The sequence below is a fragment of the Thunnus albacares genome, chromosome 3 (assembly GCF_914725855.1).
Source record: "Thunnus albacares chromosome 3, fThuAlb1.1, whole genome shotgun sequence".
NCBI classification, from domain to species: Eukaryota; Metazoa; Chordata; class Actinopteri; order Scombriformes; family Scombridae; genus Thunnus; species Thunnus albacares.
This window is the reverse complement of record NC_058108.1, coordinates 439,204-463,932: the sequence shown is the minus strand read 5'-3', so window position 1 is coordinate 463,932 and position 24,729 is coordinate 439,204. Positions and strand designations below refer to the sequence as shown.

The 24,729-nt window shown below is 41.9% G+C and overlaps 1 protein-coding gene across 5 annotated transcripts in view; it reads right to left on the bottom strand.

Annotated features, from left to right (window-relative positions):
* ptprdb (protein tyrosine phosphatase receptor type Db) overlaps window positions 1-24,729 on the bottom strand; it is a 151,325-nt gene that overhangs the window by 77,071 nt on the left and 49,525 nt on the right. The window contains exon 1 of one of the 5 annotated variants that reach the window (XM_044345562.1): window positions 13,045-13,194. The exons of the other annotated variants lie outside the window; for them this stretch is intronic. The gene's annotated coding sequence lies outside the window, so the exon portion shown is untranslated. Of the gene's footprint in view, window positions 1-13,044; window positions 13,195-24,729 lie in introns of those variants that run through there. 5 annotated transcript variants of the gene reach the window in all.

Here is a 24,729-nt window from a genome sequence, read left to right as displayed (position 1 = left end):
CACACCATGCGCCTGAGACTAGATTATATCTTGCGTATGGTGCTGCCAATTTAAAGTAGGGAAGAAGTCTGCTAAGAAGTGCAGCTACATGTATTTGTAAATGCTTAACGAGATGTCTATATGAACTAGAAAGTAGATGCATGCAAGGGCCACAAAATCATTTGCCTTTAGCTGTGACACACACTGATTATATTGTCACATATGCCAATTCTTCTGCTTCCTGCAGAATATTTTGCAAACGTACTGTGTCATTTTCCAGAGCACAAGCTGCTAAGAGTAGAGCATACCCAAAACCTCATATTTTCCATCGGTGGTTACTTTAAATGGATGTGAAGTTGCATAGCTTAGGAGGATGGAGGTCTGACAAATGGAGAGAAGGGAGAGAAAAAGGAGATAGAAGGAAAGAGAAGATCTCATCCCTTCGAGTTAAAAAGAGAGACGGGAGTGAGTGAGTGAGTGTGAGAGAGAGAGAGAGAGAGAGAGAGAGAGAGAGAGGGAGAGAGAGCAAAACCCACATCCCCTCTGGCTCAATAATTAAGACTGGGGACAATAAATATGTAATGGGGGCTTTTTCCACCAAGTGCGGCTGCCTCTCCTTCTTGGAGATGGGACCGCGGGGAGACAGGCCCAGGAAGAGCAACTAAGTACACTGGCCATTAAAAATGGATGCAATGAACACCGGCCCTGACTGGCCCTGTCGACCAACCACCCAGAATGTTGTGATGGGAGTTGCCGTGGTTACAGGGCTCCCAAATGGTCCTTGGTTGTCAGGGTGAATCAAATCAGACATCTGAGCACCAGCGCCAGCACCTCCACCCTTCCTAGGCTCACTGCCGCTGGGGGCACCACAACTCAATGATGTCATTGAGGAAGGAAGTTTGGACCTGCAGTGTGTATGTGGTCTGAAGAGAGAAAGAGAGAGAGAGAGAGAGAGACTGACATGATTTCCCAAACAGCCCCCCGAAAAAGTTCCGGTTGCTACTATCTGTGCTTCATCTGTCTCAAGTGGATCCAGCACTTTACGTAACAGCCAGGTTGCTTTTTTTTCAGGTCCATGACTATTGTAGTGTTAAAACACATCCCACTGCTCTATGACTGCAGGAACATGACTCGTGTCTTACACTGATGCACCAATTGTGAATTTTATTGCAAAGTTTTTGAGACTTTTCAGAGAAAGTGAAAGAAAAGAGAGGAAGAGCAGCAATGACCAAGAGATGCCAGTTAGAGCTGCGATGATTAGTCGATTCATTGATGAGTCCATCGACAGAAAAGCTACTTTGATGATCAATTATTCATTTTGAGTCATTATTTAAGAAAAAAATTGAAAATGATCTGCTTCCAGCTCCATAAATGTGAATATTTTCTGTTTTTTTTGAGTTTTCTATGATAGTAAAGTGAAGGTTGTATCTTGGGCTTTTAGGAAACAGTGATGTTAGACCTAACATGAAAATAACGAGAAAATAATCAACACATTAATCAATGATGAAAATAATCAAAAGTATTCGTAACCTAGAAAATGGCCCCTGTGAGTGTTATATAATATTAATATTATTTCATTTTTATCCTAATATATTGCTAATATGACTAATACTGTACATTATATTATTTAACCTTTAACAGTACCCACTATTACTGAATCACTGTCCCCCGTCTCTGACCCAGCAGCTCCTCTCCCCCCTACCAACCACCTCTGTTGGTGGTGGGGGGGAGGGAGAGGTTCTCTCCACCCCAAAGTCCAACCTTCGCAGTTTTAGGGACAAAGCCTCCTCCAGGGCAGCTCCCAGGCTCTGGAAGTCCTTCCCCCCGGACATCAGAGACTCAGAGTCTCTTGCTGTTTTCCAATCTCACCTCAAGACCCAGCGCCTTCTCTTAGCCCCCCCCCCCCCCCCCCCCCCCCCCCCATCCCTGTGAGTCTGTCAATGTTTATCTGCTGTTTGTCTCACTAATGCCGCCCCTTAGTGTTCAGTGTAAAGTTCTTGAAAGGCTCTTTATAAGTATCATGTTTAATATTATGATCATTATCATATGATGTTATAAACTGATTGTTTTGTATACAAAATCTGCACAGTAATGAGTAACTCTAGCTAAATGTAGTGCAGTAAAAAGTACAGAAATGTAGTGGAATAGAAATATAAGGTACTATAAAAAGTATCTCAAAGCTGTACAGTACACAACAGTTCTTTATTTACTTTCCTCCACTGAGTGCAGGTATAAGAAAAGTGTAAGATGAGGGCAACACAACTGAAGCAAGCCAGAGAGACAGATGAGTGCGTGCATGAGTATGGACCATATGTGCACGTGTTTCCTCCTGTGTGTGTTTGATGTGTAGGCCTCAGAGGAGAGAAGCTCTGTATGATGCTGTATATGTTATAATGGCTAGTGACAGCAATGCAGAGCTTGTCTTACAGTAGAAGGGACTGGGGGCCATGAAGAGAATACTGAGGAGGAGAGGGGTACCATGGAGACCTCTCACTCTCTCTCTCTCTCTCACACGGATATGTGACATGCAGTGCCTGCTAACATGCAGCAGATACATGTTCTTAGTTGGTCACAACAGGAATAGAAAACCTACTCCTGTGCTGATGAAGACTGACAGAAATGTTGCAGCGTACCCCACAGCTTCATGTCTGATAAATGCATACACGCACATACGAGAGGAAGATAGATGAGGAGAGGCTGCTGTCTATCGAAGCGTGTCCTCCTTTCTATGTGTCACTGATGTCCCTAATAACGTCATCAATCATGACAACGCACCATTGGAGGGGATTTAGGAGTCAGGGGTCAGGGAGAAAGCCTATAGGCTGAATGAGTCCAGCACTAAAACACTGCACATGTACTGTAAATACTCTCCACTGTATAAACTACTTCCAGGGTCAAACAACAGCTTTTGACTGTTGGAGCATTAAGTCATTTCTGGAATTGATTTCAGGGTTAGGCTAAGAAAAACAGGGCTTATGTGTTAAAGTGCATCTAATAATGTTCAAGTCCTGAATCTGAGGATATAATATGATACTCTCACACTGGGTGCACTTTCAGTGCCACTGCTTGTTATTTCAGTGTTCGGCACGAGGAAAAACTTCATAACATGCAGCCGCTGCACGTAGATGTTTAAAATGCTGAACCTCGAGTCAAGAGAGAGAGAGAGAGAGAGAGAGTTGGATGTGCTGCTCATGGTCACACAGGTTGAAAATACAAATTTCAGCTGTTTCTAAAACCACAGAAATAAAGGAGACTGAAATATACAATTCAAAGCCTCTTACAGCATGACCATCATATCAGTGTAATCTATTACATGCACAAGATTAGTAGAGTTCCAAAGAGAAGCAGATGGCAATGATGAACGATTTAGCTTAAGCAATGCAAGTCTATTGCATCCATTACATCAGTTTCTCTTCACAGGATTAGCAATATGCATGATCACAGTTCACCACAGGTTTCATCAAAACAATATAATGCTGTACATCATGAGCAGTGGCCAATCAAAGACATTCATAACTCTGTTAGTATTCTTATTTTTATTTTAAGAATAAACATTTTGGCACATTTGACCCTTTTTGCAGTCAAATATACAACAAATGAGGTCGATCAACATCAAGCATTATGTCAACAACAAAAACAGTCCAGCCAACAATAGAGCTGTTGAGAAAATATCAAATGGAAATGTAGTTTACATTTCTGGGGCCAAATTTGTTGTTTGGAGTATTTTTTGTTTGTAACTTGACAAATGCAGACAATGTGGCATCACAATGGCTGTAAATGTGTCATTTGTATCCATTTAAAACATCAAGGATATGTTCAGTACTTCAGACACAGAGAAAGAGCTTCCCCCCTAAACTCATCGTTTTGCACCAATTACCGATACAAAACAGCTGAATGAATCCACTTTATAGCCACAAATACCAATTTTTCTTCTGCCAGTCATTGGTGGAGAAATTGTAAGAGAGAGTACAAAGAGTTTACAATGTGAGAGCATGCAATGGTTTCCTTTCAAAGAAATGCTGTTTTATGTCTATAGCTCCCTCCACATAAAAAAAGAGCTCCAACTCTTCTCCTCTTCTCATTCTTGCCCTCCTTGGAAGTACAATGAAAAGTGCTTCTTATATAACAACACACAAACTTGCATTGGATAAACACTAATATATAAAATAACAAGACTCATATAATCATAACGGGACATAATGATCTAATCTGTCACTTCCTCAAAGTCTGATAGGCCAATACATCAGCACATGAGAAGTAATCTATCACAGAGCAGCGGCAGGTTATGGCAGCGTGCTGATGGATAGGAGCTGTGGATAGAGAGGATGGCTGAGTTGCCCTTGTCGGAGTTATGAAAAGGAAAAGGGGAAAGGAGAGGAATGGGTGGAGGTTGGCGCGCGACGAGACCTAAATGTGTTCCGAACAGACTCGTTTGTCACGCTTTGTCATCGAGGGACATGTAAACAGCCTCTGTGTGTGTGTGTGTGTGTGTGTGTGTGTGTGTGTGTGTGTGTGTGTGTGTGTGTGTATACAGTAGACAGTGTGTGCATGAGAGAGTCTGTGTGCTCGGCAGTGTGTAATGAGTGTGCATGTGCACTTAAATATCACACTGGCTGCTCACTAGGGAATAAATATTGCTTATAAGAATCAAAAAACAATGTTTAATGTGAATGTGTGTGAACAATCTCCCATCCAGGCGTATATGTGCTGTGGAATCCAAAGCATTTGACCCCAATCTGTGTCTCTGCATTATTTATAGTCTGATGCCAGCTTCCCTTTGTTTGTTTTTCAAAGCTTGTCTGAGGAGTCGAAGTATGGGGGGAAAAAAGAATGAAAGAGGAAAATACAGAAGAGTATCCCCGAAAACAGCACTTCTCTCAACAAGCTGCTCTCTTTTGATGAGTAAACACAGGAAACTACATCAAAAGCATTACACCTAATTGATTGCTCTGGACCTTCCTATAGTTTTCCCAAAGGGCTTTAAACAGTTTGCAGTATATAGTTAGAGCAGAAGACGGGCTGCAGAATGAGCGCTGTCCTCACACACACACTACACGACTGTACACTCCAATAACTGCACTTTACTGCCCCTTCTCTCTTTATATATCTCTCACACACACACACACACACATGCAGAAACACAACAGTCCCCTTCCCTGAGCCTAGCTGGCAGGGCAACAGTGTGTATCCTCAGAGACCTGCTGGGCCAAATCAATGGCAGCCAGCAGCCTTCTACAATGAGCGCCACCATTTTACTGGCTGCCACCCAGCGCAGCAGAGAAGCAGCTAAATAGTCTATGAGGAGAGCAGAGCAGCACCGCTAGGCTGCTTACAATGAGCACACGCTACAACAGGAAAAAATATCACTGAGTTGCAGTTGCATGTGTGTGCTGGGCAGCCAATTTGTTGAGCAAGCTTTAATGTATGCTGCTTGCGTGGTTGTGCGTGTTTGTGTGCATGCATGAGTTGGGCAGTCCATTTGGGGTAGGCAAGCTTATCAGAAACTGACTCACTGTGTGTGTGTGTGTGTGTGTGTGAGAGAGAGAGAGTGATGGAGTGTGTGTTGCCAATATGGAGGTTTGCTGAATTCCAATCAGAGAGATGTAGCTTTGCAATTCTCATTCGGATGATTGTTCTCTTTCATGTGGTCTAGCAGGCAGCATACGTTAAGCTCGCCTGCAAATAAAACGCCCCCTCCCACACACAAACACATTATCTGTCATCATGTCTCTGTGTCTCAAACACACACACACACACACACACGCACGCACGCTGCTGGCATGGCAGACTGGTTTCTAATCGGTGAATCAGCATATCAGCCAAGAAATGTCAGATTACGTTATAATCCTGCGTTTTAGTGCCTTTAACTCTGTACACATACAATATACAGTATGTCTGTGTCATGCTTCTGATACTGCCTTATGTCTGCCTTTCTGTGAAAAGAAAGACAACACAGATGCCCCATAATATGTGCACACACCCATACACAAAAAACACACTGTTGTGCATGCGGACATGCACGTACCCACTGGGGAGCGCAGAGAGCTCGAGGTCATGAGGTGACAGAGCTGTGCAGAAGGAAGGAGATCAATCTGTGCTGTGACTGAATTCTGAACCTGACTGAAGTGTAACTGTGTCGCTTCTTCTAAAAAAAAAAGCAACAAAAAAAAAAAGCACACAGCTACAACAACTGAGGGCCAATTAAATTTATATAATGAACTTATTTGATGACCAGAAGCTGCTTAATAAGCTCTCTCTGTGTCTCTGAAAATGTCCCACATAAAAGCCTGAATTTGTTGTGATATATTAATTGAACGTTTAGTGTTTTGGGGTTTGAACAGCAGCACAAAGAGTTGGAGCTGATGTAGAGGAATTTGTTTTGTGCCTTCACAAACCCAAATTAATTTTTTTTAAATCTCACAAGCACAATTCCTGCTTTCTTAATTTATGTATTACAGTACGTGTTGTGGTTCGCCACTTACTTCCCTTCTTACATGCAATCTGTTCATGATTTGCATTCATGAATTACAAGCAGGAAACAAAACAATACAACTATGCACAGTGTAAAGCTGTAAACTGCATACAATGACAGAAGTAGAGAAGTTCAAAATCAGTCCATTGAAAAATGCCCCGATGGTTTATTGACGTCCAAGCAGAGACAGAGGCAGAGGCCGGTCTGTAACTCTAGAAGACAACCTTATTTTCAATAAACCTATTAGAGGAGCTCCTTATGAAAGGCACGGGGGAGGCTGGCAGTCGGTTAGGTGTCTCTTTGCTTTGGCCGGGAGATTCAGAGGATGCACAGAGAAAATGATGCCAATCTCTACACCAGGGGATGTATTAAATGACGGGTCTAATTTAATATTGAGATATTGAGAGACCTGCTAAGGCACTTCCTGTGTCTAAAGGCTGTCCAGGAATGGAGTAGTTTGGAATAGCTGAGTAGAGGGTTTGGGATACATTAGAGAGGAGAGGAAATGATTTCATAGTGCATGTTTACAGTGCGAGGTGAAGGATGGACACAGTGTAATTATGCAAAGGCTGTCTAATGGTATGGTACGTCTTACCTTCATAGTGCTCCAACAGTATTATGTGTATTGTAATGTGTTTACTGACTGTGGCACCAGATCACATTACAACCAAGTTTCCTCACAGGAATGAAGGAAGTTTATGACAACACGTGTTCCGAGAGACATACAACACGTGCAGACGAGCAGTATGTTGACATGTGTACTGCATGTGCCCTTCTCCACACACGCTGACACACATGTGCATCCACAAATTCAAATAAATGAAACACATACAGTAAATCCGTAGATACAGCAGGACGTTTCAGGTCAGGTTGTGGCGTTCTGTCTTCTGAGGACAGAGCATTTCTAGTAATTTCAATTGTTTGGTGCTTGTAAAGAGATTATTCATCCACATGCACACGCACACACACACACACATATCAGTGTGCACAGGGACGCATACACACACACACACACCCACACAATCACACAGCCCACATGGCACACAGAGAGTTACATCCTGTAAACCTTTAAAACCTTATCTGAGGTCAGTCTTTACTATGATCGTTACACACAGAAAGCCCTTACACAATCAAACCTAATAGTAAAAGCTGTGAAAAACTGCCTGCGGGCACGCACACACGCACATGCACACACACACACACGCACACATGCACACACACACACACACACACACACACACACACACACACACAATCGCACATCATTTAATCCCAGGTGCCTCAGGGAGTCTGAGGGAAATGGGGAGGCAGAACATAATTCCTGAACACGAACAACAAGAAATGGGATTTGTGTCGGACTCTCAGCCCCCAAGAGAGAAGAAGAGGGGAAATGAACGACAACAGGATGAAGGATAAACGAAGAGACAAAGGAGAAGCTCAGCTCCACAGTCTTATCCTGATTCAATTGGCAAAAACAAACAGAAACAGACAATCAAAGTCATTAATTACAAATCTAGAGACAAACAGTGGTGAGGGCTAATCCTGGACAGGCAGAAGAATTAGCAGCTAAAAGAGACTAATAGAATTAATGTGCGGAGGGTGATTGGTGGGAGCCATTTTAAGGCATCCAGTTGCTGCTTGGCCTCGTTGTTTGTGAACGGAGAGGTTGTGAGACTGGGCCAAGAGATGATGCTGTGTGCCACGGCTTGGACAGCAGAGGTAAAGACTCCCACAGAGGACACACAGCAAACACTCCTCATAGGATGGGTTGGAACATTCCGAGCTTCAGCCTGGAGGATTCATCAATGAGATGTTCATATAAATGTATGTTTTGCTACTCCAACCCTGATTGATATAACACAATAGTGATTCATACTGAGTTCACATGAAAAGCTTTTAGATTTATTGTTCTTAACACCTGGAGGTGGGGGGGGGGGGGGGGCTCTTTCCAAGGGGGGAAAAAATCCTCTGGCGCATGAATTGATACAGCATATGTTTCTTCTCCTGGAGTCACAAAAGTGGTTTGAAATACACAAAAGAAGAAACTATGAGCAGCTGAACAAAGAAGAAGAAGAGTGCCACCTAAAGAAACGGCCCACAGCAGTGACCTCGTAGTGCCAACCATGTCGGCAAATTCCCCCAAATAATAATGAAAAACAAAGATCTGGACGACCGTCAGTCTAAAGTGAATAAAGTTACATATTTTGCTGCTTCAAAAAGTGGAGCGAACTCTGTCTGAGAACCTTATCTGTGGATCTTTGGATGCTGTAGAAAAAAAGCAATTTCACAGAAATCATCAGAGTTTTACGGCTGTGTTGATGGGACAATGATTAAAGATGGGAATAATAAGATGTAGTGCAAACACATGTCACACAGGCCCAACTGTGGAGAGGGTGAGGAGAGAGAGAGAGAGAGAGAGGAGGCTGCAAAGCCAAAAACTGAAAGAAATTAAAATGAATAATTAATTAAATAAGTAAATAGCTTTTGAGGAGGACCTTGGACAGTGAGGGCCAACGAGGGAACGGCCGCAAACAGCAGCAAATCCTCTGGCAGAGAGAAAGAAGTGATGTGGAAGTCCTGCAGCCGTGCCACTAAGCCCCTGCTGCAGATTAAACTGTATAGTAGTAAGGAGGGGCGGGAGAGAGAGAGGAGAGACAGATAGAGGGAGAGAAAGAACTGCAGAGGGAAAATAAGGCTTTGTGGTCTGGCACCAGTTTGCTATGTCAAACCATCATGCGTGCCACATGGGGATAGAAGACAAGGGAGAAGGAGCACAGCATGGGTGAGAAAGAGACAGCAAGGAGACAACAGTTGAAAGATAGGACAGGAGAGAAGAAGACAATTAACATGAGAGGGGACGGGGGGGGGGGGGGGGGGGGGGGGAGGGGGGGAAACGGGGGGGGGTCTACAGAGGAGCAGAACATATTCTGATCAGATTGTGTGTCTGTCTGCGTGTAAGTGTGGTTGGAAAATGGAATTGTTGTGGTTGTGCCTGGCTCCTTGAGAGTGTCTCCCTCTGATTGGAACATGGGGGGGGGGTGGGGGGGGGGGATCGCCCCAACCACAAACTCTCAAAATGTCTCTGCTATTGTCTCTGTTTCTTCTCCCTATATATATCTATATCTACCTCTCTGAATCCCTCTTTCCTCTATTTCTGTCTGTTCCTCATTACACATACGCCGTATCTTCTGCCTCCTCTGTGAAACATCCAACACAAACACACACCAGGCACACGCAGCACATGTGATAAATATGGAAATCCAATGCCAGAGCGTCTCTGTTATGGAATATCAAGCAGAACACTGCTAAAAACGTCCACCAGCAAAAAAATGTTTGCTCGCTCCATACTGCCAAAACAACACTTTGATAAAAAAAAAAATGAAATAAAAAGAGAGAAAACAACAAAGCAATTTTTTATGGAGAAAAGACAAGATGGAGCGAGAGCAAAAGAGGGAGATAGAGAGAGAGAGAGAGCTACAAACAAGAAAGAACAAACCTGCCTGAGCGGAGAACAGATGAAGCGAGGAAAGTCTTAAGTTAAATTTTTAATATCTCACCATATGCTCCTCCCCACAGGTGAAGACATCTTTGCTATTAATCACCAATTCACAGCCTGTATGGAGGTGTGATTGCGTGACGGATGAATGAGAAGAGAAAGAAGACAGAAGATGGATGAGTGACAAAAGAAAAAAAAAAAAAGCAGTGGAAGTGACGAAGTGAAGAAGCGATGATGAGGTGCACAACATGGACAAATAGATCAAACAGAGAACAAACAAATCAAACAGAGAGATGACAGAAATGCATGCTATTGATTAGATGTTGCAGGAGGATGGGAAAGTGAGAGCAGGGGGCAATCTTAAAGTCAGACGGAGAAAAAGACAGGAAGGCAGAGACACGGCTGAACTGACGGACAGATGATAGGGAGGCTGAGACAGATTGGAAGCTGTCCCCTCCGACTGCCAGGTAAATCAATAGCATGGCTGTGCCTCCGCCACTCCTCTCAGCTGCTCGTCCACCTCCTCCACTCCTCTCCGCGCCACATCCTATCACTTTTGCAAGCAGCAACACAGCTGGATGCTGGCTAACTGTAGCTGAAGCAGGAGCCTTCTGCCTGCCTGCTCAGCCTCTTTTCACCACGAAGGCTGTCTCTCGAAATAGCCTCTTTGAAAACCTTTACATATATTCTTAAAAAAACACCCCTAAAATTGCAGTTACCACAGTGAATAAAAAATGTGCTATTTTTTCACTCCTCTGCATGATCAAGTGAGAAATAAGTTCTGATTGTGAGACAAAAAAGAGCTTTTTAAACAGCAAATGTGTGTAATCTTGTGTTTCATCTTGGCTGGGTTTTTTCTCTTTTTTTTGGAGCAGGACACGTTGACCCAGGCAGCAATCTGGCTCTGCTGACCTGCTCGTGTCTTCCTGGTTTTAGCCTGCATTGGCCTGGTCTGTGGGACCCAAAGGCTCAGTCACTATAATTACCAACCCGACTCATAACATCCCTGACCTTAATGTCACCTCTCCTAACCTGACCCAACCCCTCAGGGCAATGACACGGACATTTACCATGTATATGCATACATGTGCAGGCGCAGCGCTATGCATATGTGCGCACAGAAATGCAGAAATGCGCTGACAGACATGTAATACACAAAAACACACACACACACACACACACACACACACACACAGCTGGCTCTGCAGACACTGGCATCCATCACATCTTGTGAAACTTAATCTCTCTGAAAGGAGGAACAGCTGCAGTGGCACGTATGTACATGCACACACTCTCTCTCTCTCTCTCACACACACACACACCACAGTGGAAGATCAGCTGGGGTGAAGCACTAGTTCCTTCACAGACTGGCATGTGACAAGGCACCTTTGACCTGAGAGTAGCAGGCTTTGGTTGTAAAACAGGTTGTGGTCCACTTGCCTACTGTGCCCACACAGATCATCTACAGGCTGCAGCAGAACCACTTCTTATTGGAAAATGTCAAAATTGAACTGACAATTGACATTTTTACATTAAGTACCCTTTTTTCTTAAACCCAATACACATGTATGATAGAAGATGATTACTTGACTTCATTTATTATTTCTAAAATATATACTTGCACGTTAGCTAAGAAAAAGCATAATTGTGCATAAACGTGTAGATATTCCAACATGAAATATGGCTCCCAATATGCAGGTTAACACTTAATATGGATTAAAGCACTTAGTAATGAAGCTGTTTGCATAAACTACGTCATGCTACCTCACTCTTTCCCTCTATACACTGTAAATCTCTCTCTCTCACACACTTGAGCCTAATTGCTGTAAAAGTACTTGCATAATTGATTTGTAAGCTAGTGAGGTCTGTAATGCTGCCATAGACAGTGTTTGAGAAAGACTGCTGAGTACTGTCAGACAGAAACACACACACACACACACACACAAACAGACATCAGCACATTACAGTCATTGAGTTATAGCGGTGGTACGAAGAGAAATATAAATGTCATGTTTCAAAATTGCAGCACAGGCTGTCAATCACAAACCATATGCAATCATTATATCTTACAGGTGAACAGATGTGATGTGTCTCATAGAAGTCCATCAAAATGTTCTATTTTAATAGAACTCTTAATGATATAATAAGATAATAAACTCATATTGTGTCTAATTTGATTGGAAACAGGTATTTGTTGGATCGAAACACACAGACACATATTCACCCATATAGAATAATCCACTGTAGCCTTTTGACTCTATAAAGTGTTCATGCAGTTTTGCATAAATTCGCAGACAGCCCACTCAAAACAGGTTGAACTGACTGACAGCCATTAACAAATCCTATTGCTTTGTGTCCGTGCACCATTAAATCTCCATCCAGTCTGCTCTGTGCCTGTGGCATCGGTTCAGTCGTGAGAAAATACCTCTGAGCATGTTTTGAGGGGGAGCACCATACCCCAGCGAAAACCAAGCGGTTTACAGCCTCCTTAATCTCTCATCAGCATTAAAAACCTCATTTCAAGAGTCGCCCCGTAGCGAGAAGAAGAACTGTGGTAATCTCACAGTGAATTTGACAAGGATGCAATGTGATCATCACAACAAAACTGTATTATTACTGTATGTTAATGTTACTGTGACGCCATGGGGAAATAATGAACGACAAGATCACTGTCGGGTGACAGTCATATTGTATCACATCACGAAGCCATCGCAGATAATAAAACAACAACAACAATTGATTAGGCTAAATTAAGATCAATATGAACTCACAATTGAATGCAACAGACACGCTCTAAATCATAAATTGGGGGCTATTATAGAAATATCACAATGATTTTCTATCAATTTAAAGGCAAGGCGACCACCTGAAACACCAATAAAGCAACTAACAGTTCATGCTGGGGAGGAAAAAGATAAGGTGACAGTCTGATGTGTTTGACACCGGAGGTCTGATACACACATCTGAGCGGATAAACGCAGATGCGTAATAGCCCACTGTACAGCACGTACGTACATTATAATAAGAAGTTAACGCTCAGCTGTGCCTGTCAACAATAACACAAACTACACACAAAATGAAGGGGAGGCGCGCTCACCATATCAGCATCCTGCCCGGCGCTGTCGTTGGGAAAAACTCGCAGTCTGAATAGATTCAAGATCTCCGTCCGTCGTCTGTCTGTATTCCATCCACCGTGGCTGCAGCCGCTCTGCCCAAATAATCCAGCAGCGCGCGTCTGTCTGTCTCTCTCTCTCTCTCTCTCTCTCTCTCTCTCTCTCTCTCTCTCTGTCTCTCTCTCTCTCCCGCTCTCTCTTTCTCTCTCTCCCTCGCTCTCTCTCTCACTCTCTCGCTCCAATAATTTCCTACCCGGTGCGTCTAAACGACTGTAGGTTAAGGTAGCTGCTGCTAAATCCCCGGTGCCGGTGTGGTGGCTGGAGTGAAGTTGGGGCAGATTTACGCGGCGCGTAATCCCTGCGACGTTATTTTGGGGAGCCTAGTGTTGAGCGATCTGGAGTCGCCAAAAAGGCTCCGATTTCCTTTGTCATCACTCCCTCGCCCGGTAAGAGGTGAAATCGTCCCAGTAGACGATCGAGTGGGGAGGTGGATGGGTCAATGAGGAGGGCGATATATGTGTATAATGTCAATATTAAACCATTTGGTCACATGCTGTATATTCAGTGTTAATATTTTATGAAATTCGTGATTAAATCACCAGTGCCTTGAAATCAAATGCAGTTTACAGAATAACCTGGCAAGAAGTGCAACGCTAAATAAGACAGGCCACTCCAATTTCTTAAATAGGTGACAATTCCTGTATCTCACTCCGCTGGTTTCCTTCAATTATTATGTGAGAACTCAAACTTAAAATCTCTGTCTAGTTGTCTCAACAGACTCTCCGGGATAATATTGGCTTTTGGAGATTAGGAAAGGGGCAACGAAAGGCACAATTTATCCGTGCAGGGATATATTGATATGATATCATGATTGATATGCATGTCTAAGTGTCAATTTCTCCTTCTAATGAATATTTGGTCTGGTCCAGTTTTAATGTCCTGCTTTCCACGTTCAATGAAGGTCCACCTTTCTCTGTTCAACACGTCTATGGGTGTCTTGTTTTCGTATTTTTCATACAAAAAGTTATTTTTATTCATTAATTAGTTGAGAGCAGATTGTTTTAAAGAGACGTCCTCTGCACATAAAATCAACGTCACTGTGCATTTTAAGTTTTTAACATTTAGCAATGATTTGAGTTTTATCTAGGTTAATAAAAGTAACTAAGAGTTTATTATGAAATCACATATCTTCACACATATATCACACACACATATATTCACATCAGTGGAGGCTGGTCCATAGAGGCAGAGGAGGTTGATCCTCCTCTATTTTTTGAGAGACAAAAGGGAGATCAAAATATAAAAAAGAATATTTGGTTGAAATAAACCATTACAAATCTCAGTATTATTTATAATACTAGTATTTTTTCTCTCTTCTTTGGAAAAAATCCATTACTGAAATTCTGTTTAAAATGCTTCAAAAGCGACACCTGCAGGGCGGGAGGAGAAAGAGCAGTGTGTGTGAAGTGGTGGTGTTGGTGGGGGGGGGGATCTCTTACATTAGGCTTAATGTATTTCATTTTTTTTCCATGCTAATCTGTGACCAAGGGAGGCTGTCCTCACTAACCAATCAATAACCAGAATGCAATATTGACATTGAGTTGGTCCAATGACAGTTTCCAGATTTCATATTCAATTCTCTCCACTGTAAGGCAGAGTAGCAGCAGTGGATAGCTCCTTGCGTTACCCAACGCAACAGCAGGCTTGTTGTAGCAGCTTGAAGGACTCTTTATACATCCATGGAAGGACTGTTAAGGACTGTTGTTAAGCTAATGGGAGAAATGATCTGGACTGTGCAGCGCAGCAGCAGCAGGACGCTGCCGCGGAGGCTGGAGAGAGAAGCAACCGGAGAAACAACCAGGAGAGTTAGCTTGTTTGTCATTGTTGCTAATGATATCAGACTGGTTAACCAGCAGCCACAAAGTTCTGTTAACTAACAAACAAGATGACCAACAGCCACAAATGGACGTTGTGACATGAATACTTCATCTCCATGAAAGAAAGAAGAAGACATCAGATAACGTGAGTCAGATACAGCTTCTCTCTCTCTCTATCTAAGTGATTTAGAGTCTCTGTTTCCCTCACAGTGTTCAGACGAGGACTGTTGGCGGCTGTTTACATCCTGGAGCTAGCGTTAGCATTAGCATTAGCATTAGCCTGCTGCAGTGCCTCAATGGAAACTGGAGAAAAGTGCATCAAATGGAATTAAAACTGTTAGATTGTCTACAAGAAGCTGCACTTTTGATGATCATCTTTTCCTGTTTATCCAAATAAAATACTGTTGCATATAGGGCTGAACAATAAACTGAAATTTTATCAAAATCTCAATATGGCTTTAGTTACTGCAATTTTCAAATTGAGGCGCAATATTTGTTAAAGGCTAAATGTTTGTCGAAATACCATTTTAAATTAAATATTGTTGTGCTGCAGAGATGTCCTGGCCTATGTTTCATATTTTACAGACTTAAGAAAACATCTTTCTTTGGTACAGATACATGCTTAATCACAACATAATGATTTTTAAAGTGAATTATCTTGAAAGTGACACGTTGTTAAGATGTATGAAAGACATCTGGGTCAGACAGGAAGTTAGTTTAACCATTTCAGAATGTGTAGCATATTAAAGGGAAACTTCAGTATTTTTCAACTTGGATCCTATTTTCCCATCTTTTTGTGTCTAAGTGACAAATGGGGACAACAATTCTTGAAATTGGTCCAGTATTGAGCAAGAGCGCTTCAGCTGGCAGCTGCGAAATGGACTGCAATGTAATCCTTTGGGGCAATAGCACCCCGTCCATGTACGTCCACTAAGAGTGCTTGTTTTTTCCACTGACTGGCTCAGATTGTTATTATAAGTGTCTGACAACATTATGGAAAGGACCATACAGAGAAATAAAACTTCTTTCTTTACCTTTCGCTTGATCTGGTCTGTTTGTTATTGTGTCTCACCATGTCTCGCTCAAGGAGAAGTCTTTCCTTGCATTCCTGAGATATCGTGTTCATGAGAATGGGACGGACGTACATACGGATGGACAACCCTAAAACATAATGCCTCTGGCTATGGCTGTCGCTGGCGCGGAGGCATAAAAGTCTTCCCAGATGGGACTGCTTAGAGGGCTTAGGGTGCACAACGTGATTATGCCAGTATGCATGTGAGTGATTCAGCTTTATGTATTTGTGTGTGTGTTTTGTTGAAATTTGATGCATTACATCCATACAATACAATTCCCCATGTTGGCATCATTATGTTGTAAAAAACTTCCCAGTGAAGGTATCAAATGAATGACTGAATGAATGACAGCATACAAAGCTCAAGACACTGGGGATCACTAAGAGTCTTACAACATTTGTAGCCTATTTAAGTTTTGCAATGAGCTGCAGCAAATATGATGTTTGTATTGTTGGATGTATAATGTCTGGTGTGTAAAAGCTTTTCAGAGTGTCATAGTAAGAATATCTGCATAAGAGACAGGAAGTCAGCAAAAAAGGGGTAAATGGCCGACAGAATTTAAAACCAGTTTTTGGCGTGCATGCACACATACACACACACACACATACACACACACACACACACACACACACACACACAGACTTATCTGGGTGTGCTGACCTAGAACACCAAACACAATCAGTGGTGCAGCAGATTCCCATCAGCGCAATGTAAATGAGATGGAGGAGTGTAAACGTGCTTTTGTTGCAGAAACTCCTCAGCTCAGTGGGCACAAGAAAACACAACCTCAGGCTGGACGCGCACACACACACATGCACACACGCACGCGCGCACACACACACACACACACACACACACACACACACACACACACACACACACACACACACTCCGAGCTGGATCAGCGCACAGGCATTCTAGGCACATGCCTAGGGCCTCATTGCCACTCAGGTGCCCAGACAACTGTATGTTTAACATATATTTTAAAATATATAGAATATTTTAAACATATAAAAATAAGATCTAAAACTTAATTTCAATGATTATATATTTATCTATTATTTTTTTTTAAACATACACAACGTTACAGTAGTGCCAGTGTGCGGGGAAAAGTATTTCCGGTTCAGTGGAGGCAGGTGATTTTGGCCCCAACGTTACATTTGCAAAACATCAGCGGGTTGTAAATTTGACGGATACCAATGATTCCTCTACGACACAAAAAACCCTCAAAAACATCACAAGCAACAAGGATGGACAATGGATGAAGGCAATGCATCAACAGCAACGTAGAAAGGGTGTTAAAAGCAGGTAAACCCTAATTTACTGCATGTATCCATGTGTGAAGATGACTCACAAACACACTATTCTGAAAACAACAGAACAACCAAACAACCATCATTTCTAATAGCCTATGCATTCTGTGCTATTCCTTATACCTTCACATCACTCCATGATCATTCAGCTGTTGAAATGTTTGCTTGCAACAGTTGTTATTGGGCTTATATAGACATTCTATATAATGGTTTTGCATGTAGTCCTCATATTGACCATTTATGATGGATATAATGATATTTAGCATGACGTGTTGCATTGGGATGTGAGTTGCATTCAGATTCGAGCATCAGTGGAAGGGCCGGTGTGGTTTTTGTAGGCCCATGGTATCAGTATTTTTGGTTGTCTCTTATATATATATTTTTTATATTGTTCTGTAGTATATTTGTACATTTATGGTCTTCATACCTATAATAAATTTCACTTTTTTACATGTAAATTGGGAGGAGGGGGGCACTTCAAGTGTGGTCACCCTAGGGAACCACACTGTGTTAATCCGGGCCTGGTTAAAAGTCATTTTGTTTGTTTACCAAACAAAATGACTTCTGCCTAGTGTAATCTATCCTTTTAATCCGGCTCTGCACACACCCACAAAGATGCAAACCCTCACACACAGGAGACAGACAAGATATGGTGAGCAAACACACTGGGATGCTCATACTACTGTAAAATGTGCACAGTGTGTCTCCTATGCCCAAACATACACACATACACAATGGAGCTGTGCACAACCTCTGTCTCTCACACACACACACACACACACGGACACTCAAAAGATAATAACTCCGCACATAAGAGATAAGGGGTTTGCTATCAAGATAACTTCACTGGCTAAAATAGAAGCTGGAGCTTCAGTTGATGGGCCTCATTGCATAGCTTCACACACATGCACACATTGAGCTGCAAAGCACTGTTGTGTTCAGACGGCATTGAGGTTGTATTCCTCCAACGAATCCTTCCTGTGCTGCAAATTGTGTTGCATATAATGTTGTTACTTTTGTTTTGTTGCTTCACACCCCTGCAACCTCACAATGTCAACACATATCTACACTACTATCTAGCAGCTCTTGATTAAACATTCAAATGATCCACTGATAAATATGTATGGCTATAAGGGTTCAATATTCAATGGATGTGCATGCATGGATGCATTCTGTATATGAACACACATGACTGTCCACACACACACTTGGGTTCACACACTCCCTGCAGGCGTACTACACATACTGTCAACCAACTCATTTATCAGTTTTCAATGTTTTGAAGTCAGGCATGAACTCTGCCTTTCCACAGCACTCTTTATCTACAGTCACTAACCCAGTTCAGCACATCAGTGTCCTCTACGCCTGCACCAAGACACACATTTGGCCAAGTGAGTTTAAACGTGCTTTGTTGGAGATACTGTGTGCGACAGGGTTAGCAAGCTGAAGCTGGCTTAATGAAATACTCCAGGCTGTTATGTTGAAGCATGTGAAATTTTCCCAATTTAGATTACGTGCTTTTCATAGAAAGTGTCCTGCTCATTTATGGATTTAATCCTGGTACATGTAAGTCCTATGCTCTTTTTATCACACTGCCAGCAATATGTGGAGTTTGAATAAAGTAATACTCCAAAAATAGGATAAATAGTAATAATATAATAGTAATAGCACTTCTTTGTTTTTCAACCTAGAGGAATGAAAGTTTTCATGGTGAATGGTGGAAACTTCTTTGCCTTCAAACTGTCAAATTTTGACTGACGGAGTTTGACTTTGTAAATTAGTTTTTTTCATTTTAAAGGACCAGTTTGTAGGATTTAGTGGCATCTAGCCGTGAGGTTGTAGATTGCAACCAAATGAATACCCCTCCCTCTCCAAGCATGTAGAAGAACCTACAGTGTCACACTAAAGGCCCTCTCCAGAGCCAGTGTTTGGTTTGTCCATTTTGGGCTACTGTAGAAACATGGTGCCGCAATATGGCAGCCTCTGTGGAAGGAGACCCGCTCTCTGTCTGAGGTATCGAAAACACAACGATTCTTATTTTCAGTTGATTATACATTAATTAAAACAAGTCTGTTCTGCTAGACGCCACTAAATTCTACACACTGGTCCTTTAAAGGGTTCAGAAGTTATTGGTATAAAGTGGCTTCGACTGTGGCTTGATGGTGGCACTAAAGGCACTGGTGAGTATCTGCAGAACAGTTTCAATCCTGGTCAGAAAAAACACTGTAAAAGAATAGCTCACTTCAAAGTATAGAAAATGATGTTGAGAAGTTATAATAGAGGCTTCTCAAACATGCTTTCTTACTCATATAATGAAGAACGCATGAACCTCTTTGCTAAAAAGAAATACAGTACAGGTACAAGAAAAGGACTGCTGGTGCATAACTGTATCTACATCTTGGACTGACCAGTATCAGTGTACCAGCGGACCTTTCCCACAGTATCATAAGAGGAAAAACCCATTTAGCTGTGCCACTGGGTCAGTGAGTCAGTGTGCATGATACTAGAGCACTGGAGCTCTTGTGTTTGATAAGTCAATATGTTTGCCATGAGAAAGGTCTGCTCTGTGTACAAACTGTGGAAAGAAAGAAAGTCTCCAAGAACATTAGAGCTGATAAGATTAGTTGATTAATCCATTAGTTGATCAACAGATAATTGCTGTAATCAGCAACAAATTTGATAATTAATTATTTAAGTCACTTTTTTAAAACAAGAATGCCAATCAGTCACTAGTTTTGGCATCTTAAATGTGATCATTTGCTAGTTTTCTTAGTCTTCTATGATAGTAAAGTCAATACATATTAAACTGTTGGTTGGACAAAATACACAATATGTCAAGTTGTGTGAAAATATGACGAGCATTTTTCAATATTTTCTGTCATTTTATAGACCAAACATTGAATCAGTTAATCAAATAACTGGCAGATTCACCAATAATGAACATTATGGTGTCAACAGGCTGTTGCTACTAGGCCCTGTATGCAGGGAAAATCAGGCTGCTAAAGTCTCCTGAGTGAAAAGTAGAATAGAAGTAGAGAATAATGATATGATAAGCGGAAAAAAAAAAGTATAAAAACACACATAGACTCAGCAAACGGGTCCTTGTTTCATCACCTTGAAAGATGAACACATGACTTATGAGAGGGGTGCAGAGCAGCAGCCCATTAAAGCCATGACATTTCAATAATTTCCTCTAATCTCAGCATCATAGAGAGACAGTTGCAGTGCCACCCACTCGCACAGACACACACCCGCCTTAATCATTGATGGTTAATGATTAATAACTCCACACATACACTTGACCCCCCCACCCTCACTGTACACACATATGTACACAGAAAAACATCCCTTCAACTTCAAAGATTGATGACTTCATGATAGACACACACATCTTTTTCCTCTTAGCGCTGTTGTGTAGCCGTACGTGCACACACACACACACACACACACACACACACACCACATCATTATGCCTTCCTTCCTTGAGGCACTGACCTGGCAGTTGCCAGTTCTTCAGTCATTTGTTTTCTTCCTGGACATGTGAGGCTGCAGTGGGCTGCTAACCATTAGAGGCTTGGCTGTTATTAAAGATGGCACCTTCCCTAGTTGCACCTGGACAATTACAACCATAATTTCATAGAGAGAGACACTAATGTATGTAGCTCACAAGCACAGAGCAAGCAGTTGGGGTTGTGGGGGTGGGGGGGACGGTGTCAGGGGAAAGGCTGGTGGTTGCTTTATTACACCTATATGAAAGCTATATGAAAGCTATATGAAAGCTATATGAAAGCTATATTCTTATCTGTAATCCTATATCTGGATTACACTATAAGAATAAACACCAATAACAACATGTTTTATGTCCCAATTCGCGCTGCAGCCAACCTTCCTTTTATGATTTCTTCCTTATTCAGGTGTTAAGAGGCACTGATTGAGTCTTTTTGACTCGAGACGTAAACAAGTTGATTTTGCTCTGACAATAGTGATCCTCCTCTGGCTTATCTGTGGGGGAAGAAAAAGGTAATTCTGAGCTTTTGGAGCCATGAATTGATCAATTTACCGGAGCCAGTGCTGAAATGTGTTTTTATCTATATAGAACTGTAAAAATCTCCATTGCCAGAATTGATTTTCACAAACGCAACACAGATGAGCTCGGCTGGGCTGAATTATATGTTATAGGCTCAGAATGTTAAGCAGCATTACAAAGAAACACTCAGGAAACATGCTGTGATATGCACTTTAATCATGCACAAGAGACAGATCCTCTCTGCTCCACAAAAGGCAGGAAGGTATGACTTGCAGAGTGTGTGTGCATGTGTGTGTGTGTTTGTTCGCATAGTCAGAATAGTGAAAATGAGGCCGGAAAAGAGAAGACGAGAGCGAGCAGCCTAGCAGTCCTAAAGAAAAGAGTATAGAATGATGAACATCCAGCCTGCTCTTTTCACATTGAGGAAATTGCATTTGGGAGTATTGAGCTGACTGGTATGATGAAGTACACAACCCCTCCTCCTCCTCACACGCACGCAAATGTGCACATTTTTGTGGTAGCACATATTAGCAATACATAAAAGATCATATTTACAGAGTCAAAGCTGCACACATGCACACATAGCACACACACACACACATAGGATCTCATTTAGTGTGTGTGCTCGGGTTGGATGAGCGCTCTCTACTATTGAAGGAGCGGAAATGAGAATCGGTGCAAACAGGGAAAGAGAAAAAACAGCAAGAGAAGAGGAAGTGACAGAGAAAGAGAGACAGAAAACAGAAGCGAGGAAAAAATTAAATGAAAAAAATAAATATTCTGTGAAAAAGAAAGATAAAGGAAAGGAAAGGAGAAGGAGGGAGGCAGCCTCCATTTTAAAGGCTCTTGCTGATGCGGCTACAATTCACCACAGCGTGAAAGAACACATAAGGATTATTAAAAAAAAGAAAAAAAGAAAAGAAATGATTATTATGACTAGTTTGAAGCAGTTGAAGTCAACAGGTTCCATTCAAACTGCAAGCAGACAGGCCATTAAGCAGGGCTGCTGACACCATCAAAATGAGTGACGAGTGACAAGCTAAGCAGCTATCACATTAGTGGAGACCAGCAAGGCTGCATTGTGTGGCGCTGCGGATCCTCTGGGCATGTGCATAAACCCTGAGAATGTAAAATGAGGAGCACTGAGCAGTAATAAGCACATAATAAGGGCTTTTTATTGAGGTGATACCTGTGTGCAGACCTCATATGTCAGTGCATTTGTGTTCAGATTGCATAGATTTAAAAAAAAATTATACAGTGAAATATTGGACAGCAGTGGATATGCACACTCTATGTGCACACACCCACAAATGCATATGGTACAATTGAATTACTTATTTATGTTTAGATAAATGCAACAATGACAGGATATTAACTACAAAAAGAGCGGTCAGTTCCACACTGTCCACGCTGGACCAGCAATTACTTTACATACGCAGAGCAACAAAGGCAGACAGCAAAATAAAATACAATCAGCACCTCACACACATTCAGAACGACACGCACGCGCGCACGTTCACGTGAACACACACATGGGTCATGGAGAAGTGGCTGTCACTGTGATTGGTTCCTGCTGCCGAGGGCAAACCCACAATAGCCAATTATCTGTCATTATACACCACAGCAGCTCTTGTGGACTGGATGCCTCTGCATGTGTCTGTGTGTGCATGTGTGTGTGTGTATGTGTGTCACACTGGGAGAGATTGAGCAAATTGCTAGTTATGTATTTCAGCATACTGAAAGAAGAGAGGAGAAATGTAGACGAGGAGGAGGAGGTGGAGACTGAGAGGGGAGATTTTGAGGACGCCAGGGGGAAATATGCAGAGTGAATATAAAAGGAAGCCAACGAGAGTTTGATGATTATATTTGACAGTTGTAGAGAAGATGGGATCATGGGGAGCCACAGACCTCCAGTGAGTTGTGTGCTGATGACAGATGCCTGGTGACCAAGACATGCCTGATGCAGCAGGGCCGGAGCACAGATGGCCACAGATTGAGGCGCTCAGTCAATGTATGACTAGTACGCCATCATGTGTGTGAGCAGTATGTGACTGGGCTGTGACCAGCGTGTGGCCAGATTCTTAAACATCACATGACAAAGTCTAGCATGACAGTATCACTTTGCATTTCATCTCCGAGAACACACTGTAGGGCCCTTTCAGAGCGTTGCTCGGTGAACTGTTCCCTCTCGTTTCCTCATTTTAAAGCTGCGCCTGTATGTCTTCATCGCACTTAGTTTTATGATTTGGGGTTATGGTTAGTTAGATAGTCCTCCAGCCATTGTGGATGTTAATATGACCGCAGTGCTGGCAGAAAGCTCCTGTGATAATTAGAGTTGGACATATAACGATTTTTCAGTCTAATCTATAGAATTAATTGATTTTTGCCGAGCAGAGTTTGAACAGTGAGTAATGAAAAGGAGGCAGATGGACGTCAATGTGAAATACAAAGCTAACTTGGCATTTTAAACTTAGATCTATCATTCATTTTTTTTTAAAAAAAGAAGCAAGTTTCCAAATATTTTAGTATATTTTTTTGCAGTTATTTTTTTTAATATGATTGTTTTGGTGTTTAAAGGGTCAGTTCACCCTAATCATGTGTTCAGGTTTAGAGATTTCTGTAGCCACCTCAGCTTAATGGAGGTGAATACAATTTCATTTGTGGTGCTCAAAGCAGTGAAAATTTATATACTAAATATTCACCAGGAATATATTTGAGGGAAAATAAATCCAGTTACTCAGGCTAACCAGCTGACCTCATTGTGAAAAGCTTTCCTCTGAATACTTGAATTAAATAAACGTCTCAATGAAAACTGTGGTAGAAACTGAGGAACGCTACAAAGACAAGTTGCTGTTGAATTTCTAAAATCTAATTTTTCAGTTGTGTGCATTATAAGAGAAATTCCATTCACCTCCATTATATTGGAGTGATGATAGAAATGTCAAAGCAGAAAAGGTTTCGGATGTCTCAGAACCTGAAAATATGTAGTTATACATTTACTCTCATTGTAGATATGTAAGATATAAAAGAGGTTACAAAGTAGACGACGTTACCCCATCTAGACTGTAGATACTTCATTATACAGTATTTAATCCTCTTTGTCTCCTGTGGTATATGACGCCACAATGAGCTTCCTCTATTGTTCCCTACTTGGCAACATGAACCTCAGTCTAGGTTCATCTTGACAAGTATTTTTGGTCTTTCTGGGGTTTTTTCCCTACAGGAGTTCATCACAGTGCAGCCTTTGGGATGTGATGTGCCACTGTTCATCCTAGTCGCCTTATTTCAATGATGATGATATTTTTTGTGATCTTGTTAGGCCAGAAGATGAAACATTGCCTTCTCAGGAATCCATTGTGGAACGCCATCATTCTTTACT